Source organism: Saccoglossus kowalevskii, chromosome 17, assembly GCF_978046115.1.
Source record: "Saccoglossus kowalevskii chromosome 17, keSacKowa6.1, whole genome shotgun sequence".
In the NCBI taxonomy this organism is placed as follows: Eukaryota; Metazoa; Hemichordata; class Enteropneusta; family Harrimaniidae; genus Saccoglossus; species Saccoglossus kowalevskii.
In genome coordinates, this window is record NC_140657.1 from 30,732,960 (window position 1) to 30,741,949 (window position 8,990).

Here is an 8,990-nt window from a genome sequence, read left to right on the forward strand (position 1 = left end):
TACTTTTCTGGAACAAAGTTTCTGTTTCCAGTTCTAACTCTAGTTACAATACTTTTTAGTAACGTTTCCTGTCACGAACCTTCGTATTACTTGAATGTATTAAATCCACCCCACTCATTCATTTCGTCTATTTCTAAAGCTGGTGACTACTAAAAAATGTCCCTAAATCAAAAGTTAAACTAATATGGATATGCGCGTATGTTGACATTTAACCCTTGTACTAAGTTGATCACGTGGTATTTTAATCCTACTACAATTATTCGCCACTTTGCTAATATGTGTTGCCATTTTGGCGAATTTGTTTTGGTTTTTATAAAGCAGATAGAGAAATACTCAAGTATCTATCATCAGGCATTTACAGAAAAACGTGGATATTTCTATGCGCACCTGAACTTCACTTTGTATGAATTTGAGCACACGTGAACTCTTACATGCGAATTTTGAACTTCGAACGAGCATGCACACACTCACTTAACAAATCGTCCACTGCAAATACTGATACTCATATCATATCTTCAATACGAATGCGTGTCAATAAAACACATTACAACTAAATCATAGCAATTGAATTACAAACAAATATGACAGCATAATGCATGTGTAAGCTTATGTAAATTATTCATGCATCAAAGATGAGGGTATTACAGAGCTCTAAATTTGTCAATTTCACACTCACAACTGTTTAAGATTAAATATATTACAAAATAGTTGTCGTTTAGAAAGAAGATAGTGTTTTTTTAAAATATACAGGTACTTTAGTGTTCATTATCAGTATGAATGCTTACCTCATCAACGATTTTGTAATTTATTGACACGCAGTCCTATTCGAAATATACTATGACTATCAGTGCCTCTGTCTTACTATTTAGGAAGTACTCATTACTGTCATCACAACACCGTTTTAGTTCCTGACTTTGTATCATAGCATTTGTGGAACTATGTTGACAATGAACGATTTGTTCAAGTACGTGCGATGTGCCGTTAAATAACCCTAACCATAACGCAGTCGGCCTTAAATCTCATGTGACACATATACCCAGAAATGATCAACTAGATATACAGGTCAAACGTCAATATAAGCTCATTGTAGCAGTCACCAGCCTTAGGAATATACAAATGAATGAGTGGGTGGATATATTAATACTATAACACAAACGTTTATGACAGGAAACGTGAGCTATAAAATTGTGAGTTAGAACTGAAAAAGAAAAGAATTCTTAACTTTGTTCTAGAAAAGGTGCGAGAAGTAGTTAATAATAATAACCGTGTTTTATTGCATTAAACGTAACATTGTGTCACACTATTTACATATTCCACCAACCGGGTATGAATTGCACATGTATGTACCTGTCTGTTACCTCTGTTACTTCTAAGTTTGTTCAACATATCACACGGTTTACTGACTAAGTATTTTTTGTTCAGATTGTTTGCATAGATAGATTGCATATCATATGAAGACGACAAAACACATTAATTCACAATATAACCATGGCAATTGCTTAATTGAATTGATTTCGTCTTTTTTTTACAACTGTCTACGATCACATTATCTGATCAGATTCAACACAGCATTAGTCATTTTAGAGTGAGAATATCAACACCTTCAACAGTACATATTAGTTACATTTGGTTCGAGGATATAAAACAAAAAATGAAACATTGATACACAATCAATCATTCAAACGACTTTTTATTCATTCGAGTCCTAATTACTAATTACTTCCATTCTCCACATTGTGATCATTGCGTTTGATTTAGGGTTGATGTTTTATGTTTGCACGCGATATCTTAGCGTATAAAAGGCCGAGATATTGACTAGACTGATGCACTCATCAACACTGCAGCAGCGCATTTCCATTTACTTCGGAAACACATAGGTGAGTTATGTCAATTATTCTGTTTCTGAAATTAGCCATGTAAACGTTCTTCTTGCTGTAGTACTTGTCTAGGTTTTAGTAGTTCGTTGTGGATTCATGTTGTCTTGTGGATAAAATTGAATAACGGTCCTTTTTAACCTTTGTTAGATAATTGGACAAACTCGTATTGATTTGATGTAATGTTGTTTTATTGACTTTTGCCATGTCATTTTAGTGCCAGGGTATTTTGGTACGATTACACTTCTTTCATAGTAATTTGTAGATAAATGCTAATATAATATCGAGATATGAGAGTTCATATTTATCATCGAATTTAGACACAAGGGAAGGTCGCACATTGGAAATATAGTTTAGAATAAATACCGGCTTATTATTTATTTATTTATGTCTGGTATAATATGATGTGTTTGGGCGATGTTGTGGGACTCTTTCAGAAATTTGTCTGTAACCCTATGGCTCGATCCACACAGCCGAATAATTAAGCAATGGATTATACTACTTTCTGGGTGTTAAGCGTGTGTCACTTAAGAGTCTTCTCGTCGACAGAAAACAGTGAAACACCTTGATTAAATTCGCTGCTAAAAGAGTAGTCGATCATCTGGATACACATCAGCCATAAAATGTGAAGTCCAAATCATAAAATAGTACCAAACCCATAACATTCACAAAAAGATGTCCGTTCTTATGTCAACACATCAAATTAAATTGACACATAGAGTTAAACACATGATTTGTTAGTTTGATGTGTGTTTCGATCCAAATGTGTTATAGTCTGTTAAAGATATGATTTATTTGAAACTTATGTGATTAATATGTTAAATCCCCATTGTCAAGTACATGGGCATAGAGTTGACAAAGTCCAATGTTTAATCCTTATTTTGCCAGCCTTATGCGGATTTCCATTCACTTGATCAGATAAGTGTTAATATGGAATGTTTATCATGGAATTTGTTCAGGAAATAAATTTCAAATAGAAACAATTGTTTTAAAATGTATGAATACTCCAATAGCAGAAGTCGACATACTTCCCTGTTTGATGCAATGTTCTGGACAAAGTAACCAAACTATAGAATACACTAAACCTAGAATACACTAAATTGATGAGACTCAATTAAAAATCAAATTTGTAATTCAGAAATCTTCAAGTAGGAAGATGAAGCTTTACATCGCCTATCTACGTGGATACAAATCATAAAGCAGGCTTCTACTATCTAGCATTTTGACTGATAACTTCCTGATAAATTCCAGATTGTCCAGATCAACTAAACCACACTAAACACTTCAGGCATGTATTTGCTTCGGTAACTGCATTCAGAAATCAAAGAGATCCAAAACGTCCAGTATCCTAAATAACTGCAATGTTAAATTTTGTTTTTAATAACACATTCCCTAAAAAAGTTTAGGGTTTATTATTAAAAAAGTATTTACTATATATATCAACAGTTCTTGATAAACTGTTGTATATACACAGCAATATTTCAATTTTCGATACTAATAAAGATTGAAACCACCAAAACACGTAGTTATGCGTAGTTTCAGAAAGAAAATATTTATTTTCTGAAAAACAAATTAGCACTGAATATTTTTGTGTTGTTGAATAAGATATATGACCAAAATATAAAGTAATCATATATGGTAATTATTTCATATAATATTTATAATTCTTATACCATAAATTTATTGAACCACCCAGAGTGCTGGTTGCAGTTTTTTTTTTAATAACGCATCGCGCTGCTCGAATCGCATCTGCTCAAATATAAAAACAAGTCCGTAGTCAAAATAAGACGCATTTCATTTTTGTAATCAATACAGTTTTTGTTTAAAATTTTACTAATATAGTGAATACAATATTTCTTATTTCTACTTCACGCCTCTATTACCCTTAGCACATTGGTTATTTTGATTGGTATGATTTCATCATGTGTTGTTTTGCTTTGTTTTAAGGTTACACTAATACTAATATGCATCGCTCTCAAAACCAAAAAAAGTGACTTAACGTTAATCTTAATGTTATTAAAATATTAAATATTACGAGTAGATATCCAGCCTTGAGCTTTGAGGTTCTTATGCAAATATGCCTATAATGTAACCGACTTTTAATGATAAGTAAATACTCCGATCAGAGAGTCTTCTGTTGTTCACAAACCAAACTTCATTTAAGATTTCAAGTTACAAGGATAGAAACAAGATTCGTCCGGAATTTCCCTAGAAAAATCTCTATGAACAATGCAATACAGTGAGGAACATTTGCTATAAAATGATCTAATCTTATGAATTCAATTTGCTACATTTTGTAACAATCTCACTCTTACTGACGGAATGAAATCTAAAGACAATTTTCATTTTAATTATCAGGGATATTGCTGTGACATTGTTGTAAATATAAAAGTTACAATCTTATTGGTGGTCGCTATGATCGTCTGGAAAAAGAGATGGGGTTATTGATCAGCGCCGTTTACAGGGAATTTACAGGAATGCAAACGAGACGCCAACTTAAACTCATTGTCTACAATTAATTTCTCATCACCTATTCACATCCACACCTATCCTCAAAATGTCACAGTGTGTATATTGGTACCTTAACAAAAGTTAAGGACTAACTTACGAAGAAAAATACAAACAAGAGATACAAATAATATCATTAGATTATTGTTACACTATTCTGCCAACGAAAAAAAAACCTTCGAAACTGTTACAGACGTGTTCAAATATCAGTCCTATTTGAAAAATTTGTGACACATTTATGTCATATTCGATTACTTAATTGCTTACATCGGACACAGAGACGCTCTATCGCATGACGAAAATAGAGTTCTGTCACTGAACACAAACTTTTGCACAACGCTTCCAAGACGTTTTCATTCCAATTTCAGACTATTGTCTCTCATTCAATTATTACTACAAGCAGAACAAAGATTAAGGTATCATGAGATTATCACAAAACATGCACTCAATTTGGAAATGCTTCCATCGTCTTTGTGCATATTTTGTGTTATTCTCGTAATAAACCCACAGAATTATCGCGAGTAGAGCACTTGTCCTGTTCGATATGGGACTCATAGCGACGTATACGCGTGTAAAATACATTCGAACACGCGCTGCATGACAACCACCGTAATGTAGTTTGTTTATATTCAGGACAAAATGAAAGTTACACTGGTCTGTGTGTGTACTGCCATCATAGCTATACAGTGTGTGCAATGTGATTTCAACAGTAATGAAAATCCACGTGAGTTAACATTTTTAGGTTTGGTACTTTGTAATTAAACTATTTTTTGGGTTTAAATATTATTTGTTCTTTTTTGACCGAGTATTTCATAAAATCCGTCATTTATTCATTATTTATTCTCGTTCATAGCTAATCTATACATAGAAAACCTGCATTCTTCGATCAGTCATCATTTTGTAAGGAATGCCATTACATAAACAAACTATTATACACATAACAAGCTTATTCGTGGGTAACGGCGGAAATAATGTGCGGAATAATATCGCTGGCAATACTGCACGTTGTTTCTGGTATAACCAGTCAATAATTATAGACTCATAGTTGCTGTCGACATAGGAAATAAAATAAGCAAATAACACCGAATAAATATTATTTGTTATTTTTTTATGCCCGGTGGCCGAGGGGAAGACGTGTAGTGGCATGAAGCTAGGCGATTAGGTGCCGTACGCGAGCGCCGGTTCGAGTCACGCACGCAGTACGTGTTTACTATAATTAGACGTAGTATTTACCTTGCCGTTTATTCAGTGTTATTTGCTTACAATAATTATAGCATTTTTTTCTTTTAAATACAGTGTATTCGAATCCTCTGATTAAAGACATTCTTGGGAATGATGATGACAGACGGGCAGATCCCCAGAACCCTTGGTTTGGGAGATGGAAAGGTAGAAGTAAGTCATTTATTTATCTTCGTGTTCAAACTGATAAATTACAATTTCCACCCAGTTTTCAAATAAGCTACAATTTTTAGATTATAAAAAACAACAATTACAGATCCTTACAAAAATACGGTATTATTGCATGTGATTACCTAATACACACTGCTTTAATCAATGTAGGATTTCCTCCCTATATAAATATTGGTCACACATAAAATAAATGGAAACTTTGGATTTTCAAATACAATTTTCGGAATATTTTTACTTATTGAGATTTGATGAACGTCTAGTTTTATCATGCGATGCCATGGTAACATCATACAGTAACTGCAAACCCGACAATTAGTTCTTGAATAGTAGCAGTTTGCATGTTATTATATATTATTTCAGTATTTGCATTTGCCCACATTTCGGAATGAATACATACCAGCAACTGCTGGTTGACGTCAAGGCCTACCGTGGGTACCGATGGTACAGTCTTATCTAATAATGCGTTCACTGTGTTCTTATTTAAATAGGATCGCAGTTCGGGCCGTATCCATATAAAGATGCCGACCGTGAAGATAATCTTCAGTAAACTCAACACAGAGGTGAGCATGTGTTATATTATAATCGCATCACCAACGTATGTCAGCAAAGTTATAGTGCTATCAAACCGAAATTGTTCATGTCAATACAGGGTGGCGATATTGATTATACACTATAAGTGGTATTACTCCCTAAATGACGAGCGGCATATCTCGGAGTCGGCAAGATTATCGTTTTTGCATAAAAGTTATGACTGGATTGCCTTTCAATATTCTCATGAATTTGTGAAATACAAATCAAATAGCTTTTTTTTTTCTTTTTTCATCAGATCGCCTGCGACCCGAAAGGCCTGTAGGACAAAACTGCTCAACATATTATTTCATCCGTATGTCCCGTAGATGCTTGACATAAACCAGGATATCAATACAAATTATATGCACATTTAAGCTTATTATATATAAACACGAAATACAGAATTCGAACTACTTTAATTACAGTAAATGTGCCTCAATGTGCATCTCCTTACACTATAAATTAAATATAGTTTACTGAAAAGTGATGTATGGTACATGTTTAGTGATGTAATATATAATTAAACTTTGGTTTCTCATTGAAACTGCGTGTTCATGAATGTTAATGTTCGTGGGTGATTATTTTCAGTACTCAGTTGTAAATAGTAACAATTGCGAGGAGCAACCATAGTTGTCTATCTGGCTATTCACCGAAGCACAGCTGGCAATATATCGTTTTTATATCCCACCTTCAATGCAGTTTAAAATACACATGTGTACACATTTAAACTTTTTCATAATCACATGGAGATACTAACGTGAAGTCAATAGAGCTGTAATTCTAAAAATCTGTTCTGGTATCTGAAAGCTAGAAGACATTTACCATTTCTAGGGGCGACATTTTAGAGTTCTTTTTAGGAGAGGGGACATTGTACACAATCAGTGATGATTGGTAGCATCCTTATTGTTTTGGAGAGCATACATTTTAGTTTAATCCCACAGTTTTGATATTGTGGTGTAAATACTCGTTTGTGGAACCTGTTTAAGACTAGCCAGAGGTTAAATCCATCAAAAGATACAGCCTTAATTTGGGATTTACAATTTCTGCATTAAAAATAAAAGGACACTATAAATGTCTAGACAGATGGGCAACTTACTGGGCTTATTCGTGGGCAGAGCCTTACCAACAAATATATAAGAGGCCGGACCTTCCAACTAATAAAACATTTACTATAAAAATAAAACGTCTGAACAGGAGTTGAAAAAACCTTAACCATTGGGCAGGTTATAAATAGCTTTCCATCTTCAGTTAGTCAAACTTTCTAGATCCGTAAAATGTATTTCATCATGAGAAGACATGCATTGTTTAAGACACATCATTCATTGGCTGCATTGATCAGAATAACTCGCCATTATATTCAATGAATCGTTGCTTTCACAGAAAGCATAGGTTTAACTAGACATATTACAGTATGTAGTTTCACATTCTACTTTCATTCACTTGACCACAGTCCCTCACTGTGACTTGACAAGTAATTGTGCATTTTTGTAGGCAATACATTCATAAACAAATAAACTATATTCACTATAAGGTTCTGTTGCAAAACACACATACTTACTACTCGTGTTCACGGCATCTTTCTTACCAACAATTTCTTAGATATTCGCGTGATGATGCTTGTGTTAATGAAGCTCGCTCTGTCACATTGGATGAAGGCAGCTGTAACTCGACCCACCACTGACACACGTGTATTATCTCATTTAATCTAGCTGTATTTATTGATCTAGTGGATCATTCACAGAAGAGATAAACATCTACTTTGGGATTAGTGGGTGATTCGGCTTAATATGCTGTTACTGATCATGAGTGTTCTGTGTTTAGTACATATCCTTACACCCAGTTTGTTGAAAATACGAATTTGGTAACATTTATCTGTAGCTTCCACTTGTCACTGTAGACAAATAGTTTATCAAAACTGTTTTGCAGTCTTGTGTTCCAATAAAACGATTTATTATCAAAAGATTATGATTTGAGTATTGAATTGAGGTTGTATGCTCTCTGAATATATATACGCCATGAAAAATCGAATTTTTAATGACATTGATAGGTTATGTCCCTGGTTCATAGGTGAGTTTCTAATATTTTATTAGTGTTTTTGATGGTGATATCAAAAACCAAATACCACCTGTTTACAGAAGTTAAGAACACAAAACAAACGACTGACAAAAACATGATAAATGCACTACACAACATAGCCAGATCAGCAAACGGTATATTGACTTTACAGTATACATGAAGTTTCAAAACGAGTGAGCACATGAACGAAGTCCATATATACGTTTCTCGCGCCAATTTAGTCATTTGGTTTGTAGACCAATCACATATGGACATTGAACAATGAGTGTTAAAAATCTTTAAAATTGTATCTACGCATAATGCAATAAGATTGACAATTTCAAATAGTTGTACTTTACCATCAGTCCCAATGGAAATATAAACTCTTGAGTTGATTGACATCATTTGCAGAATAGTGAACAGCCTTAGTAGATTCGCAATATGAGGAACTTTTACACGGACATGCATTGACCACACCATTACTCGTAACTTCTTTACAACTATGATATCCCGTCAGACCCTTGCTGATGCGCACGATAACACTCAGATTGAACTTGGTAACTGGATGTTTAT

The 8,990-nt window shown here is 33.8% G+C and overlaps 1 long non-coding RNA gene across 2 annotated transcripts; it reads left to right on the top strand.

Annotated features, from left to right (window-relative positions):
* The first annotated feature begins 1,824 nt into the window (after window positions 1–1,824).
* On the top strand, window positions 1,825–6,921 carry LOC102803510 (uncharacterized). 2 transcript variants are annotated; one of them, XR_014926857.1, is made up of 5 exons: window positions 1,825–1,877; window positions 5,016–5,106; window positions 5,679–5,774; window positions 6,281–6,352; window positions 6,619–6,921. It is a non-coding gene; the product is annotated as an uncharacterized LOC102803510 (long non-coding RNA). The 2 variants fall into 2 exon arrangements; XR_014926858.1 differs by lacking the exon at window positions 1,825–1,877 and adding an exon at window positions 4,634–4,798.
* The last annotated feature ends 2,069 nt before the right edge of the window (window positions 6,922–8,990 follow it).